Source organism: Anastrepha ludens, chromosome 2 (assembly GCF_028408465.1).
Source record: "Anastrepha ludens isolate Willacy chromosome 2, idAnaLude1.1, whole genome shotgun sequence".
Taxonomy (NCBI): domain Eukaryota; kingdom Metazoa; phylum Arthropoda; class Insecta; order Diptera; family Tephritidae; genus Anastrepha; species Anastrepha ludens.
This window is the reverse complement of record NC_071498.1, coordinates 91020648-91040155: the sequence shown is the minus strand read 5'-3', so window position 1 is coordinate 91040155 and position 19508 is coordinate 91020648.

Below are 19508 nucleotides of genomic sequence, written 5' to 3'. Positions count from 1 at the left end.
CACAATTTTCACCACCAGTTTCATAACGTTGTTCAAGTTTAGAAAATTTCCACATAATGCTTGCTGATGTATAATACAGTGGTAACTAAGAAATTGTGGAAAACTTGCATCCTTATGACATAGCGCCACGAGCCCCTTATCACAACCCACCATAGCTGGAGCACCGTCAGTTGTCAGGCCTACCATTTTTGATATTGGAATTTTCTCAGAAGAGATGCGATTTTTTAAATGAGAAAACAGCTCTAGCCCAGTAGTATGTCCTTTGAGTGGAATAAACTTCAAAAGATATTCTTTAATTGTAAAATCACTAAAAGCCATCCTGACAAATATGGCCATCAGTGAGGTGTCAACTACATCTGTTGATTCATCCAGTTGCAGTGAAAAATAAATACAGCTTTCTAAGTCACTTCTTAACTGTAAAAAAATATCATTGCTTATTACTTCTACGTGCCTCATCACTGTATTAGCAGAAATTTGCATAGATTTTATAGCAGACACTATTTCGTCTTTATTTCTAAAGTTGGCGAATAAAGAATCTGCAGCTTCCAAAAGTGCTTGTTTTATGATTTCCCCGTCATAAGGTTTTTTCTTTTGTGCAATTATCTGGGAAACACGATAAGATGCTTCAGTTGCAGCCTTATTTTTATCGATTGTTTTCAAAAATATTGACTGTTGTCCAATTAACTGGATTTTTAAATGTTTCAGTTTTTCTTTTCTGGTGGCAGAATTTAACGGGAATGCCTTCTCAAAATTCGAATGTACAGTTTTATGATGCCTCTCAATATTTCCTTTTTTAGGAACTGACACAGATGTATTACATAACAAACAAACACTTTTGCCTTTAACTTCTGTGAAGAAGTATTGTTCTTCCCATTCCGAATGGAAATGGTATGTCTTCGCCTTCTTACTATTGCTTGCCATAATGTTTCGAACTCTAACCCAACCGCTGCACGCAGAACGTTGATAATGCCGTTCAGTATTAAACTGAGCGCAATGTCGACGTGCATTGCGTATATATAAAGCCAACAAATTCTCGAACACGCTAATCGGTTCCAGTCGATCCTAGAACGGAGACGCGACTTCGGTCGTGTTTGTCGGCGCGAAATCGCTTACCGCAGTGTTGCCGCTGTTTATCTATTTATTATGAAAATTTCTGAAATTTGCTAATACTGGTATGATTTTCAGTCTTTTGGATTTTTTGCAACGTGAGCAGCGCGAGCCTTTGCCTTTGCGAGCTACCGGTAGCTCGCGATCGACGGGTCGGCGACCACTGCACTAACCCAAGGCGCGCTCCCGCTTGCCATATCTGGATTTGTGAAATTGATGCGTTTGATAGGACTGAGATAGCGGGCCTAAACCACATTTTTGTGGCCCCCTCCAGTGACTTTATATTTTTTAAGGCATTTTTTCGTATCTAATTGGCGGCCGCCGTATCCGAATGGGTTGGTGCGTGATTACCATTCGGAATTCACAGAGAGATCGTAGGTTCGAATCTCGGTGAAACACCAAAATTAAGAAACACATTTTTCTAATAGCGGTCGCCCCTCGGCAGGCAATGGCAAACCTCCGAGTGTATTTCTGCCATGAAAAAGCTCCTCATAAAAAAAAAATCTGCCGTTCGGAGTCGGCTTGACACTGTAGGTCCCTCCATTTGTGGAACAACATCAAGACGCACACCACAAATAGGAGGAGGAGCTCGGCCAAACACCCAAAAAGGGTGTACCCGCCAATTATGTATATATAATTTGCGAAAACTTAATATATTTAATTTAATATTGCAAAATTGTTTTCGAACATCAAATAGAGATATGGATGACATGGGAAATCTTGATAAATATGTGGATTACTGGATATTGGAAAAAGTTAAAAATTAATCGTTTTATTTCAGTTTCAGAAAATGAAAGCCAACGACGCGGCGTAAAGGATGAAATATGTACAAAGATACGTAATGATACTTTAATAAATTTCTACCCACGTTGATTCAAGCTGGAGTATTAATTGCGGTCTAAGTTACTATTTAACGAAATTTCAGATTTATTTTACTATTAAAGTATTAGCTTGTGTGTGATCATCACCAGCACAGTTTATGTCAAACAATTTCAAAGTGACACTACTTTTGCTTTGTGTATCAGGGTTTATTATTTCATTTTTACTGACTTTGGTGATAAGCGAATTTAGCTCGCGAGCACTCTAGCAAGTGGATTCTTGCTGCACACTATATAGCTTAACCCCTTCGCGCCGGAGTTTTATTTTCGCTACCGGAATACTTCTTGCACGCATACTCAAAAAAGACGAAAAATATAATTAAAAAAATATTTTCTGCATACTTAAAAAGTCCTTAATTCCTTGCATTATCCTGGGACATATTGTCCCAATAAGGATTTATATTGGGACAATTTAATAAACCGTCGAATTTAGTTTTAAAAAATTTATTTGAAAAATTTAGTATTTTTGTGTTTTATTACAGAAAAAGTATTTACTTATGGTACGAGGCAAAACATTTGAAACAAAGTGCATTGTTGCATCCAGAGCAAACGTAATTTGTTCTCGTACGCAACGACGTCGAGAACTAATTACCTTTTAATGGTAAATGATCACCTATATTCAAGAGCTCGGTACGTGGGCGTTTAGATGGTCTTCCACCAGTTCGCCGAGTTTTTAACTTCTTATGCTTGGTTCCTTCCGCAATAAGGGACTCTGCTAATGGGACTATGAACTGTATGAGTGTTGATTTCTTACGGTTCAGGTCGTTATGCACAATCCACAATCCAATGAATCTTGAAAAAAACCTTTTTCCACCACTTTTGGGATTTCCGGTTGATATCGTATACCGCTGCTTTCCGATCAGCTAGATCTACGCCCCCCATCAAACGATTATAGTCCACAATAGCTAAGGGGCAGGCAACTTTTTTCTTCTTACCGTCCTTTTGCTTCCTATCTACTTCTCCTATGCTCGGCTTGTGACAGTTAGAGACAACAAGTACTTCTTTCGAGTCCATCTAACGAGTAGCTAGTATACCAGCGCAGTTTATTTGGAACTGGCTTTGCCCACGTTCTAGTCGCGACCCGAACTCCGGTGTTTCTTTTCGATTTCTCATATATGTACCAATAGCAGGAAATGGAATGGATTTCATCAATGTTATTGATGTGAAAAATCGATCGAATGCAACAGCCACATCATTATCACGGATAGTACCTGCTAATTTCAAAACCACTCTTTCTCCAAGAGTTCCAGAAAGATTAGTGGTGACATCTTTACCAGTATATACATTCAAATCGTATGTATATCCTGTTTTTGCATCACATCGCAACCAAATTTTAACACCGCGTTTGATTGGTTTCATAGGCATGTACTGCTTTACACTGGACCTACCTTTGAATTTTGCCATACATTCATCGATTGATTGAAAAGGACTATCACTTCGTATTCGAATGAATTTTTCTTTCATACATGAAACGACTTCGGAAATATAGTAATCTTTTGCAGCATTATCAGGTTTGTCACAATCATTTAAATATAGTTTCGAAGAAAGTAGAGTGAACCGATCGCGAGAAATACTTTGCTTTATCATTTCGTTTTCCATTGATGCGTGTTTGCTCCAATAATCATGTAATGATGGCAAATGGTTGTAGTGCATAATCATAGCCACGCCTAAAAACACCATTCTTTCATGTTCATCGGTTAATGCTCTATTAGTTTTCTTCTCTTTACTAAGTTTTTTTAGTCGCTGATTTGTGCACTGTGCAATAAAAATACACAAACTTTTTGGAAAAAATTCTCTAAATACACGGAACTCGGTAGACCCTCTGGGAAGATCTACCAGAACTTGAGAATCTCTTTCTTTCTTGAGAATCTCTTTCTATGATGTTAGTCCAGGTGGCAATGGCAGGTGCTTCACTCACCTCATTCTCGCATAATTCTTCTTCCTCATCCACACTCGAATTTATGTCATCGGCAGCATATTCTTCGTCTGATTCGGAATAGAAAGCATCACTCTCACCTTCATAAGTATAATATTATCTCCATCTGCTTTGCTGTTCCCAGAGTTTGACGATGGTTTGTAGCTACTCTCAGATGGGCTAAAATCTTCCTCTTCAGAGCTTTCATATAAAATATCTGCAACCTCTTCCACAGTGTACTTTTTCTTCGACATCTGGGAAAAACCATATTGGTACAAATAATTCCCATGTAAAATGCAAACTGGGACAATAGATCCCAAGGCATACAAAATTATATGCTACTCACCTTTACTGATATTCTAAGAATGTATTAAATGCAATATAGGGAGAATTCTAAGTGCACTATTTACTGATTCGATGCTAACGCAATGACGATCGCGGAACATACGTTTTCACGAAATTGAAAATATTTTCTACTCTGTATGTGATAAGACCGCCTGATGCTACAAGTTTCAACTTTCATTATCTATGAGATTGTTTGGTTCCAAAAATTAACAGCCAACCTAAATTAATTTTTACTAAAATAAGCTCGGGTATATACATTTTGGTGCGGATAGAGTTTAGAACTTCTCACTTTCTTGCTAGGTGACTACTGTAGCCGATTGGGTAGGTGCGTGACTATCATTCAGTAGTGCACGGGTTCGAAACCCTCGAAAATGACAAAAGGTTTTTCTAGTAGGTAATGACAAATCTCCGAATGTGTTTCTGGAATATATTCGACTTATCAATATAGGTTTGATTGAGTAGAAATCAGGCGTAGAAACGCCGATTAGCAATTTTTTTGCTATTTCAATAGCCGTTGAGTCTTCTTAGATCAGTTTACTTATAATGCGTTTACCCTTTGTGTAGTTTTTCGTGTAATAATCGGCTGCCTACGACTAGCCTAATCTGTTACACACTATAGTAACTATACCTGTTTGTGAGGGAAATTTAAATGTGGGCACTTGAGAGTCCTGAAAATAAACACCCAATTATTTTATTTATACATTTATATGAGTTCATTGCCGTTTTTCTATAGGCAATAAACAACAATTTTTGAAATAAACTAAAAATTTGTAAATGAGCCAACACAAACAAGCTGCCCAAAACAATAAATGCGAAAACAATAAAAATTTATTTAAATATTTGAATTTGTGAATTCTATCAAATTTCTTTTATCTGAAGTTATTATTAAAAATATTATTAATTGTTTTTAACATAACACTTGGCACATATTCAAATAAGATCTGTATAAAGCGGCATTTGCTTTGATGTATGTACACATTTAAGAGGCTAACTAATTTGTTGTATGAAGAGGAAGATGAGCTCTTAATATGAAACTTAATACCATCGGTCAAATGGTTCATCATGCATGATACATCATCGATAGTAGTAAAAGGATGACGTCATAATTGGGTATAGTATGTATATATATTAATTATACCTATAGATTTACTAGCCTTTAAGAGGGCAGAGTTGTGGGCATTAAAGAACGAGGTAATGGAAGAAGGAGTTAGCAAACCTGCAGCGAGCGAAATTCTAAGGCTATGGCAAGGCCGCTTTTGAAATGAAACTCTGGGCAGATGGAGTGCTAGACTAATAAAAAACGTTGCTACATGGTACAGCAGGAACTTCGGTGAAATAAATTTTTATACAACACAAATGCTTTCGAGGCGCGGGTATTTCCAGAAATACTTGCTGAAAATTGGAAAATGCGAACACCCCATATGCATATACGGAGATGCAGCCGAAGATGACGCCGAACATACTTTTTCCAATGCACGCGTTGGGAACAAGAACGTCATACGTTGGATACTGAGGTCGGCCACATAACCACTGAAAATGTCATCGACAAAATGCTAATCAATGAATGATTATGAAACGTGAGGAATCAACAGTGGTTTCCCGGAAAATGCTCTCCGGATGAAGCATAGGCACACAAGCATGGGCCTTGTAATGAGAAAGATGGAACGCAACTATGAAGTAATGTGAAAGCGGTTCATGGGTGGGTGATGCTTCCAAACGAGGGGGGTTTTTTTAGTCTTTGGATATACAATTGGTGCGATGGCAGGTTTGGTGATCCTTTAGGCATTTTAAACCAACTCATCCGCAAAAAAAAAGAAGAAAAGGAATTGGGTATAGTTAAATAAAAACGCAGTTCAGTAGAGAGGAAAAGGTTAACTTTGTCTGCATAGTGTCATTAGAGAGACTCGATAAATTGAACATTTGTTTTTAAAAGTCTTCTATGTCTCTTTGAAAAAATCAGCAGTTGGTCAGCGGTTAGGTTGGAAAAAATAAAGTTTTTAATTTTAAATTTATTTGCATGTAAACCCTTTTACTAGATTATATTGTATTAAAATAAAATTTTAAATTTCTTAATAATCTATGCAATCATCTGTCAGCAATAAACTAAACACTTTTCGTAAAACGTGTCAAGTTTGAAAGGTTAGAGACGGCACAAAGATTATAAAGGGTTTTCCAATAACAGGCGTAAATTTGAATAGCCCGCTACTTCGGTAGATCTCACTTTTGAAGCTGTCATTTTTTGATATTTGACAAGTAAAAACTACGCCATTAATAAGAATGGAACGATACACTCTTAAACAACGCATTGAAATTATTAAAATACACTATAAAAATGGTGAAAATTTGGCAGAGACGGTTCGTAAAACTCGAACATTTTTGGGTCATCTTGAAGCACCTTGTCGGACCGCAATACAGAAATTGGTGAAAAATTCGAGCTGTTGGGACGAGTTAGTGATGTGAAGAATAAAACCCGTGCACGTCGGTAAAGAACAGTCGAAAATATTGCTGTTGTAGCCGAAAGTGTGGAAAAAAACCCAGGTTTGTCCATTCCTCGTCGTTCTTTGGAATAAGGAATTCCCTCACTTTTTACCAAAATACTGAACAATCATTGGGTTATATAAATGCCTTCATTTTAGTCGCGAACTTCTGCCGAATATTGTTAAATACGGGTATAGGGAACTAATAAGTAATTTAATACTTGTGGCTTTACTATTGCAAAGTAAGTCTCAACTCGTCTTGCTCCGCACAGTAAGCCAAGGATGCCAGATCTCTCTGCTGTAAGCGATTTTAGCAGAAGTAAACATGCCAACTAAAAATAGCATTCTCATATTTCAGTTAGCTTAGAGCCTTTAAGAATATAGAATAGGACTCAAACTTGTTTTTATTTCCCAAAGATAACGAATTAGACTGGTAAGATATTTCTACGATAAATAGGTATGTCCCTGCAAGTACTACACAGGTGAATACTTTCAAAAAACCAAGGTGCACGAAAGCTATGCTTAATCTTATTAAGGACCGAGTTCAATGGCGAGAGTTGGAATTCATATAAAAATTGAGTAGGTTAGGTAGAAGCGGTTGTCCTGTGGGGTACACTCAGGCTCCTAGCCCTTTGCGATGCCGCGTGGGAAGCTTTCCCTATCTCTCTTTAAACCAGTGTGTGCTTTTCAAAATTTCCTACCTTGAATAGTAAATCTTCGTCTGAATAGAGCAGGACAATGGCACAGAAATTGCAAGATTGTCTCTTCCTCTTCTTCATCACGACAACTTCTACAGAAGTCATGTGCTTTCAAACCCAACCTTTATGACTGAAATCAATGTATTAAGACTGTGTTTATTTTGGCTTAGCAGAGATTCTGTCCGTTTAACATTCAGAGTCGGCCACAGTTGACGAGCGATTTTGCAGGTGGCTTCATTACGCCATCTTTCGTTTTCTTTCCTTACGATTTCTTCACGGATGAGTAAGGGTATACGTATGTGATTGACCGATGAGTACATAGACAATGACATGTTTGTAAGGGTGTACGTATGTCATTGTCTATGTACTCATCGGTCAATTTGGCGCCGAGTCTCTCTAGTTCATTGGCTCTGCAGTTACCCTCAATAACGCGATGGAAAGGAACCTAAATTATCCTTAAGCTAAATGACTCAGCCATCTCATTAAGAGATGTGCGGCATTTCATAGTTATTTTGGAGGTTGCTAACTGTTTTGTGAAAGATTTTATCGCCGCCTGGCTGTCTGTGAAAATTTATGTGTCATTTCCAGATATCGTATCACACTGTACCAGTGCACAGTGCGGCCGATTCCCGAAAAGCTGGCCAAAACTCAAAAAATTAAGTAATTGATTCAAAATTTCTTACTCGGGGGTTGTCGGTGTCGCTGATTACGAATTTGATCTTAAAATTTTGAAAATCCACCCCCTTCCACCCCTATTGGCCACCCCCTCACGTGAAATAGCGTATATTCAAGAACATAATCAAGATGCACTTGTGCACAAAAAATAGCATAAAAGCCAAGGTAGCAAGTGGTAGCAGCTGAATCTTGTTTTATTCAGTAACTTACTTTTTGAGTAACCTTTAATAGGTTTCAAAGCAGCATATGACGGCGTTGTATTACTATACAGTTTGAAAACTCAAATTTTATAAAAAAAATTGCAAAAAATGTATCTACGTATTGCTGCAGCTAAACATTTTGTGTCGAGGTATTGATATGTACTAAAGATTTCTCGTATTTTACTAACCTTCCGAAGATGATTCCATTTGGTTTTGTTCAATTTACTCCATTACAAAATCTTTCAAATGTGTACAACTTTCACTATTCATCGACAGTAATATGATGCTCAAACGAAGGCCACGTTGCGACTGAAAACACAGAGGATACTTAGGGTACAGGACGTTGCTATGAACGGTTTTCACTACTCAAGGCATTACTGTAGCCAACCCAAAGACAAAAAAACTCTATCTAGAAACTTTTTTTTTCGACTTTTGGCCAGCTTTTTGGGAATCGGCCGCACTGTGCAGTGTTGCGGCTTTCGTTATTGCCACCAGTTCAGCCTGAAAGACACTACAGTAGTCGGGGAGCCGAAAACTGAAGGAAACCCCAGATGCTCGGAGCATACATCTCCGCCCACCTCGTCCTCGAACCTTGAGCCATCTGTGTATACATGGATGGACTCGCCCTTTCTTACCTCGTTCCGTTCCCACTCTTCCCTTGAGGGTAGGAGGGTCGTGAACGTTGTAAAATCAAGTGTAGATCTGAGTGGATAGTCCACCGTCCACCACTTTACCGTGATCGAAGTTCTTATTTGACCACTTACTTAGAGGGATCAGCATTGTTTCCGCACTACTATGAAAATTGAGGAATAAAAATAGTATACGCTAGGCGGCTGCCATTGCCGAATGGCTTGGTGCGTGACTAACATTCGGAAGATCACAGGTTCGAAACCACGGGCACGAAACACCAATTGATAAAAAAGTGTATACTAATAGCGGTCGCCGTTCAGCAGACAATGGCAAACCTCCGAGTGTATTTCTGCCATAAATTGTAGCGACCACTAAAATAGCCTGAGACAAGTATTTTCTCAGAAATTTGATAGTAATTATTCTAGTAATTTTTTTCATTCTTATTTTTCTTTAAAAATGTTAGCTGCAATAGCGCTAAACAGTTACATCTTGTAACTCAAATCGAAAATTTATATTTATATTTCAACGTCTTCATATAATTTTAAAGTTATTCAGACTGCAAATAATAAAAAGGCCACTCATAGCAGTGCAAATAGCAAAGGACAATATTTCAATCGAAATATTTATGTTTTCAGCCGTAAAACTCTATATCGAATATTATTCTCTTATTGAAATAAGTAACTTTTTTATTTTTGCTTTGGCCTTTCATTAGCGCCAACACTGTACAAATATTTCCAATATAAATAAATGTGCAGCACATTTAACACGAAAGTTCCGGCAGCACAGGATATTTAATTTTTGACATTTCAGCGAAATATTTCTGCGAAAAAATAAATACAGGAATGGATTTGAGTAAACTATGTAAAAAGTAATAGTAATGTAAATGAAATATTTGGTTGGAAAACGCAAAAAAATAATCCAAATTCTAGTGATGATAGTACATTGTGTGTAAAAAGTATTTGCACAAATATGCCATGAAAAAGAAGTAAAAGCATACATTTTTTAGGTTATAAAATCAGCCAATCCAAATATGCTGCAAGAGGTGTGGTCGTGTTGTAAGAAAATACTATGTGAGTACGCGTATGAACTGTCATTGTCATCACACATTGACAACTGGACTGAACTGTAGTGAACTGACCTGGAATAGACCGATCACTATAATCGAGTAGGTGAGAAATTGATGAGTTACAATGGCTATGAGGTGGTCGATAAACTCAGACACATTGCATACATAACAATTTATACTTTTTTAATATATGTATGTGTATCGAAAAAAATTTGAAAGTTTTGCGAAAGGTGGCAAATGGGAGTTATTCGCTTCAATTACACAATCGTTGCGTTCCCAAAAGTCTGGAATTGTCAAGTTCGCGACGTGCCGTGGAAAAAATTATAATAATCCAAAATAATTTTTGTCTTTATTTGCTTTCAGCATATTTGCTTATGCAGTGCACGTCAGTGTTGAACACTTGTATATCTTGCTTTGTAGCCATTAAAAAAAGAGAAACAGAATTTTTTTTAATATTACAGTAAAAAAGATGCGGCCAAATCTAAATTCACCTGCAACTGGTCGAGTGTGGGATTTTGTGGGGTTGTATTGTTGGTAATGTTTTTGGTTGATGACAATTTTTTCGGACGATTTTATAAATTTTTTCCGCATTGGTATGTGTGTCGCTGTACTCGCATGTGTAGTGGTCGCGCATGCAAATCACTCAAATTACCGTTGTTTGTTGCGTAGCTAAGCGGAAGTGTTATATATTTGTAGGTGTTCGCGTTTATGCAAGCGGTTGTGAGCATGTATACGTTCGATAACGAATTTTTAATGAGGGAATCTTGTTCTTCTTTTACTTTTTTTTCAGACAACACTCATTTTTTTTTATTACTTTCAAATCTACGTGTTTTAAAACAATTAAACTGGATATTTTTTTCACCTTACTCGTATTACTCAATTCAAACAATAGATAAATGCTTTGTAGTCAAATAACATCTTTTTTTACAAGGCTTTAAAAATTGTGTACAGTTTTAATTCATAAAAAATATATGTGCGAGTGTGTGCACGAATATGGATAAGTAAGTATGAGTATTTGAAACATATGTACTTTACAACCGCAGAGAAAAATTCCCAAGTTCGATAATAAAAAAATTGTTCGACTTATTCGTATTTATTTCTTTTTTCGTCTTTCATGCTACTAGATTAGTCAAATATATTAAATAAATTCGATAAAGTCGGTGGAGACAGCTTTCATTGGTTATTTTCACTCTTAAAATTTGTAAAATAAGGTTTTTATAGGTAACTCCGAAAATAGAGAATGCGATTTATTTTCAATTCGCTTTCTTAGAAAAAATACATCATCATCACCATTATTGGCTGGACAACCCTCCTCAGGTCTTTGTCTACTGTAGCATATGCCTCCTATGAAAATATGCGGCTATAATTATTCACTTCATTTATATTTACATTCTGTCAAAAAAGTACCGGGAATTGTTCAATGAAACGCAAAATAATAGTTTAATCATCAAAATTTATTTTGTCGCCTTCAAAATATGCTCCACTCAAGGCAAAACACATATGGCAATAATTAGTTCAGTCATCAAATCACCTTTCAAACGCGCTTAAAGAGATCTTCTTCAGCTCCTTCAGCGAGTTCTCCTTAATGGCCTCTATCGACTCAAAGCGGCGTCCGCGGAGTGGCAATTTAAGTTTCGGGAAAAGGAAAAAGTCATAGGGGCCTAAAACCGGTGAATACGACGGTTGTTCGATGACATTTGTCGAGGTTTTGGTCAAAAAAGTGTTCACAATATGAGACTTGCGAGACGGTGCATTATCATGGTGGAAGATCCATGAGTTTTCTTTCCACAAATTGGACCATTTCCTATGCACTTTCTCTCTCAATTACTATATTATTATAATTTTTTCCAAATAATATTCTTTATTTCCCGTAGAACCATTTGGAATGAATTCCGAATGCTCAACACCGTCACAATCAAAGAAAACGAGAGCATGACCTTCACTTTTGACCGCCTTCGACGTGGTTTTTTGAGTTTCGGCTCATGTGTATAGCACCATTCAGCCACATCAGTCGCCTGTTTACTGGTTTGTATTTCAAACTCATATACTCACGTCTCATCATCTGTTATGATGCGCTGGATAAATAGATAAACATTGGATCCGAATTCACTTGCTCATGCATGTCTTCAGCTACCTTCTTACGATGAATTTTTTCAAAGAAATTCATCTCTCTTGGAACGAGTCCAACAGCCACGCATCTCATGTCCAATTGATGGTGTAAAATGTTGTGAATTGATTCGTGAGATACGCTAATGTCACGAGCTACCTACTTCAATGTCACGAGCTAATGTCACGAGCTACCTACTTCAAACTTAAATGATAGTTTTCTAGCACCATTTTCTTGACATTGACGACATTTTCATCCATTGAAGACATTGATGGGCGACCAGATCAAGGCAAATCTTCCACGATGTTATGATGCGCTGGATAAATAGATAAACGTTGGATCCGAATTCACTTGCTCATGCATGTCTTTAGCTACCTTCTTAAGATGCATTTTTTCAAAGAAATTCAACACTCCTGGAACGAGTCCAACAGTCACGCGTCTCATGCCCAATTGTTGGTGTAAAATGTTGTGAATTGATTCGTGAGATACGCTAATGTCACGAGCTACCTACTTCAATGTCACGAGCTAATGTCACGAGCTACCTACTTCAAACTTAAATGATAGTTTTCTAGCACCATTTTCTTGACATTGACGACATTTTCATCCATTGAAGACATTGATGGGCGACCAGATCAAGGCAAATCTTCCACGACTTCTAGGCCCTCTGAAAAAGTCGTATACCACTCGTAGACCCCAGAAATACACTTGGAGATTTGTCATTGCCTGACGAGGGGCGATCGCTATTAGAAAAAAACTTTTTGTTCATTTTGGTCTTTCACTGGAATTCGAACCTACGTGCTCTCTGAATTCTGAATGTTAGTTACGCACCAACCCATTCGGCTACGGCGGCCAAACTATTGAACTATTGTTACATAAGATTTAAATAAAAAAAAATTACATATAAGCACGACTTTTCAATATATTGAAAACTGCCTACTACTACCCGCTGGTTACTTTTTTACTATTTTCACAAATGATTCAGAAACGCGGCATTGATAAAACATGTTTTCATACCACATCTCAGAAATATGCAACAGTATGGAAATTTCTGCTTGTATGGAGAATATAAGACAGTGAATCTTTGTCGTTAAAATATCCCTACAATCATAGGCTGGAATTCGAATTCACAACAAAAGTAGAACACAAAGGAATCTGGAGGACGGCCTAGTTCTCGGATCGAAGACCAACATATTCCCACGTTCATTATTGAAGGTGGGACCTGAAAATGAGATTTTTTTCTAATTATTTGGAAATTGTTAACTAAACATAATTTTCCTTGGTAATACATTTTATTTGTGAAAAACAAAAAATACATAAATGCATATTCCAGTAATGTTTAAGTACAATTGTTTCTCAGTTTCGGCGTTTTTAGAAATTTTTGAAATGAAATGAGGTTTTAGATAAAATAATTAAACACAACGCGTGATTCCTTTTTTTTATTTTGATAAAAACTCAATAAAAACTACAAAATTTTTAAAACATTAGAATGCGTTCCTTTTCTCTTGCTACTGGGGTTCTGACTCATTTCTTGCAACCCATTTCGAGTGCATTTCTAATAAAAAATAAAAATGAAGGCCTGTCTGAATAGAATTTTGGTATTGAGTTGCGATTGGCGTCACTTCGACAGCTAACTATGAATATATACAGTATTTTTATGGAAACGTTCATATAGCCAAAGTTTAGCGACGATAACGTCAAAGCATAAAGCTTTTTTCGTGTGCGTCGACAATCATCAGCTGTGAAAAATAAAATTGTATACAGTAAATGCAGTTATTATTGTAAATAATAAACTTCCCTAACTTTATTTTACATAATTTACAAATGTTCGAGCTTAAAGATTTCACTGCCTTGATCTTCTCGCGTTGCGGCCAAGCGATGAGAACATTGTCAACATGACGCGAAAGTTGTATGCATGGACCTTTAAGTTGAATATCACTTCATTTTTAGTTCGATATTCATTATGCATATCAAGGGTAATTCTCGAATATTTACCGTACCAATAAGCAGCAGTTTGGTTGTGAAAATACTACAAAAAGCTTTGCTAAGGTTGAGGGCATCCTAAAATATTATTATTGCAGTGACTGTAAGTAGATATATATTATCATTCCATTGAGGAGCAAAGAGCCGTCTCGATTTCAATAATCCATTTTAGACCTATGCATCTGATCCTGGTACTGGGATGCCAGATAACCTTCGGGCAGGTAATAGAACCATCATTTCCTTTGTGAAGATGTTGGGATTATTCAGCTTTTTATCGGTTCAGCCTATTAGCGTTGAGGAAATGCTCATTTAACACATGCAAGTCTTCTACATGTTTTTTTTTTTTTTTTTGGAATTGACGTGTTAGTATATTTTTTTTATAATGAAAATAACCGGATATTGGGAAGTGATAAGACTTTTTTTTTTGGAAGGTTTACAAGTAAACGATATTCATAAAAAAAGGCAATTATGAAAGTCGTGTTAATTTCCAACTGTGCATTGATGAGTTTTAGAGTTTAAACATAAAGTTACAAGCATTGAAGATGAACAACGCAGTGGGCATCTAGAAAGTGAAACAACACTAGAAATCATTGAGCAAGTTTTTCTGTTTGTGAAGATTCACATCTGACTAGGCGTGAAATTGCTAATACCATGGGCATGGCAGATTAACGAGCGCTCCATATTTTATGCGAAAAAATTCGGAAAATTAGTGAAGCACTTCTTTTATAGAAAGTTTTGGCAGAATAAAATAGATTTATATCTATGGATGAGACTCAAATCTATCTCAAATCTACGACTCCAATTCTAAATAAAGGTGTCTATTTACTGACATCAATAAATAGGTAATAAATGAACAGATTAAGATGGGTAGGTCACATATTGTGGGTAAACACGGATTACCAACCTCCCCAAATACTCTTCGGTAAATGCCACAGACAGAGAAGAAGGGGCCGCCCGCGCCCTAGATGGATTGACGGCAGCGATGAAGAAGGCGCTGGCTTATTAAGATTTTGGGCACGGAGGACACAGGCACGAGGCCAAGACAATTGGAGGCATATGCTACAGCCGGCGAAGACCCAACCAGACTTGTCCAGCCAACAATGATGATGAAATAGATCTATTGCTCATTTGGCCAACCTAATGGAGTCATTGAATTCTTGTGTACCTTACATAGAGATGGGCACGTAGGATGTCAGATCGTTTTTTGAGATATTATTAGTTACTTGTTAAACTTTACTGAAGAAGTTACGGTACATCCAAAACATGGTATTTATATTCTTATGCGAATAATTGGATTTTTTTTTTGCATATAAAGGGTTTTTCAATAAGGGCAGGTAGATGTTGAAATGGAATAAAATGGCGTTTGCTGTGTGGCACGTAGCGCCGTCCTGCTGGAACCACATGTCGTCTAGGTCCATATGGTTCAATATGGGCCATAAGAAATTGGAAGGGCCACCACGTCTACCGAAAAATGGGCGCAATGCGCGCAATGCGCGCAACGTTTGCGTTAATGAACACTCATTTTGATAATAAAGTTTTATTATTTGAACGTGCTGTTCAATCGTGTTACTTGCCATGATGATTTGGCATAAACAACTGAATAATAAACAAAAGATTTGACAGATGTCACCAAAACAAAATGGCTGCCACAGGGCGCCAAAATCGACCCGCGCCAATTGAAAAACAGAACGATTATTTTCATAAAAAATTGGCACGATTTGCAATCGTTGCTCAAGTGTGTAGCGTTCCATGATGAAATGTATACTAATGAAGTTTACAAATGACAAGCGAAAAATAAAAAATATTGCGTCGTTCGCCCTCCCTATCGGAAAAAAGTTGAAGCGCACCTATTGTGAAACACTATACAACTTAAAGTTTGTTTCTAAATATGTTAAATTTAAGAAATGCAGAAGAAAAAAAATTAATTTCGGAAATCGATTTCTTATATTATATAAAGACGTGCCAATATGTTATTTTAAAAGAAAACATGTACAAATTTCTTTCTTTCTTCTTCTCTTTCTGAAAAATGTCATCATTCAAATGTACCCCATGAGCACGTCTACAGGTAAAATCCGACAAACAGTCGGTTCATGAATGCCTAATTGTTGAGAACGTCGAGTTACCAATGTTGAAGGTTGTTCAGCAAGACTTTGCGCTACAGCAGCAACAGAACTTCCAGTTTCTTGAAACTTTTTTACAAACTTTTAAAATGTTGGTTCATTCGGACGATTATTACCAAGAAGTCACTAATTTGGCGATATGTTGTTATTATATATCGGGATCATAATAAGTTTCAATATTTTTAAGGCGTTGATGTATCGTGTAAAATTGTATAACTCTTTAATTGACAAATGTTAAAGATCACATAGGAAAGCACACCTAGGAATTATTCACTACTGGCATCTAGTCGTAAATTGTGAAAGACCCTTTATTCCTTACAAAACAAATCGGAAATTTTCCTATTTTTGTAAGAAAAAACGTTTTTTTAACTTTGTTTTCACTAGTTAACGGATTCTTTAGATATTAGAAATTTTAATAGTTTTCTATTATTTTAATTTAAAACTGTAGTTGGGGATATCCCGAAAACTAAATGAAAGCTAGAAAAAAAGCTAAGTGAATTTTTTTACTCACCGTTCAATTTCACATAGGAATTGTTAAGCCTGATTCTTGGCTAAAACCACTTTGGTCTTATTTTTAATTTTGATTTTTGGTTATACGTTATTTCCAAACGAGCTCTCAGCTGCCCGATATTTCAAGAACTGCAACTATTCCATTCCATTTAATTTATAAGATCTTAATTAAGTAGGCTTACTATATTATTTGTAAGCCTATGGTATCTAAAGAAATTACAACTTTTTGAATCAACTGAGTGAAAAAATTCGAAATAAATCCATTTTATATGAAATCAATACACGAGAGTATTTTGACAATGGCTAAATTGAATGAATTAATGTATGAATTGCTTGAATGCCCACTGTATTTGCTCCCAGCGACTACCACATCTTCACAAATTGAAAAAAATTTCTTTTTTTCTTGAATGCAGAAGACTATACGGAAACTTTCCAAAAAAGTTGAATATCGTATTGAGTAAAAAAACTAATTTACAATATTAATATTATTAAAATTCTTTAATTTTTCGCTATTACTTTTCAACAAACATGTATTTTCTTACTTCCATTAAGTTGCAGAATAAATGTTTGGTTACCAAAAATAAAATAAAATATTCTTCACAGCAATTTTATTTAAAGTTCACATTTCTCGGCTTCAAGTAAAGGTGAGTGTCATATTTTCCAATAAAAAAATAACAAAAATAATTGAGAAAAGAAAAAGAGAACTCAAATTAAATTTTCACGGTGATGCAAGCCTTATATTCCGCTTGGATTAAATTTCAATTTATTCGTTGACAGTAATGCCTACCCAACGTCCCGTATGTACTTGAGCTTTATGAGAATTCAGCGAAAATAGCCACAGGCGAACTTCAATGATAGTGTGACTATCAATTAATTTTTTTAGTATTTTTTCGAAAACCTGTAAATATGTAATGCGATATCTAGCAACGGAATAAGGATGTATGTAAACCTGAGATAAAAAAACGAACAGAATATACCTGGAAGTTAGTTATTTTTAAAGGTAAATTTCATGTGGCGTTTCAAGCGTGAGATGAATTAAACGTTACCGAATTTAAATTAAAAAAAAAATGGTTACGCAATTCTTTGTTTAGCATTGATTTCCTTACTTTACAAAAGCCTGTGTCGTGCTTTTTATAAGTATTACCTGTTTGGTTCATGGCGGCAGCACTTGTCTTGAAAAGAACATCAATGAGCTGGGCAGCAGCATTTTTAACCATTTCTCATGTTATAAATATATGAGAAGTCAGGTCGGATGAGTTTAAGCATTTTATGTAAATTGAAGATATTTGTTTTCTTGGCGGTTGGCAAGCGAAGCGTACAAGTCACCGTTTAAACAGTTTTTGACAACTAAATAAGTTTTGTGGTTTGTTGCTTCATTTTGCAAAATGTGTTTTAGGTTGCTTTCGTTTTTTTCCTACGGGTACAAATTTGTAGATGATGAAGTAAAGCTAATATTCTGTCGAGTTAGAAATTTAAAATTTTTAGCATTACTCAGACCTTCAAGGTATTTTACCAAAAATTAATCCGCAAGGTGACTAAAGGTGTTCCGGTGGTATGGAGCTTGAAAATTTAGGGTATTTTCTGGAATTTAGAATGAAATAAATGAAAAACGATAATTAAATTTGTTTGGCTTCTTATTTAATTTCTTTAATAATTTTAAAAATGACGCTGAAGTTGACCCTCCCGAAAAATTGGGCCTGGACGGTATTGAACATTTTGGTTCTTCTTTCTATCTGAAACACAATAACCAAAAAAAAAAAAAAATTTATCAGTATAACTGTAGCTATGTCCCGTACAAGAATAAAAAAAAATTTACATAATGGAGCGGTTTTGAACTTGGCACGCTAAAAATCGGGTTTTTTTTAAGTTGAAAAAAACAAAATCGAAATAATTAAATAATAATATAGTACGGACGATAGCTATTGATGTTGTGAACAATATATATAAAAGTTCAAAAGATTCGGTTGAACAGTTTTTTTTTTTTTTTGACAACACCAGGTCGAAAAAAGTAGAATTGAGATAATTGAGTTTAAAGTTTTGACCATTTAAATGCGACCGTTTATGCCTCCGCGTGACGAATCTGACTCTACATGCTAAAGCGGCAGTAAAAGAAAATACTGGGAATATTCTTCCACAAACTCGTTTTTTGAAAACTCTAGACCACCGGGACCCCTTAATGGCCCAGATATAAAATATATGTAGCAAAAACCGCCTTTGTAGTCGGTTTGGTTTAATATTCAGTAACGGAGTATGGAGTTTTGAAGTAAAAAATCAGTGGAAAATATAATATTGTTTTAGCGGAGCGCTAACATACGCAGTTCGTTAGTTTGCAAATCTATCGCAGTGTCACTCCGTACATCAATAAGCAGATACACGGCTTCCTGCTTAAACGCATTGTACGTATTTGTTTGTTTTCTTGACGGTTGGCAAGCGAAGGCACCGTTTAAAAGGTTTTTGACAACTAAATAAGTTTTGTGGTTTGTTGCTTCAATTTGCAAAATGTATTTTAGGTTGCTTTCGGAAAGTTATGATAGTCCCAGCAGGGATTACTAAGTATGCGGGCAAGGATACTAATGACAAAGATCTGAGGAGTATGTCTTTTAAGAACGACGAAAAACAGCATTTTACCAAAAATTTGGAACGAAACAATAAAAAAAATTAAAAAGTATATTTTATCCTAAAGAATTAAACAAAAACAAAAACTAAATTTTAAAAATTTTAAAAAGAAGTGAATATATTTCTCTTGAAACAAATTTGTACCAAGATTTTCAACATTTCACAAATTTCAAAATTCTTCAAC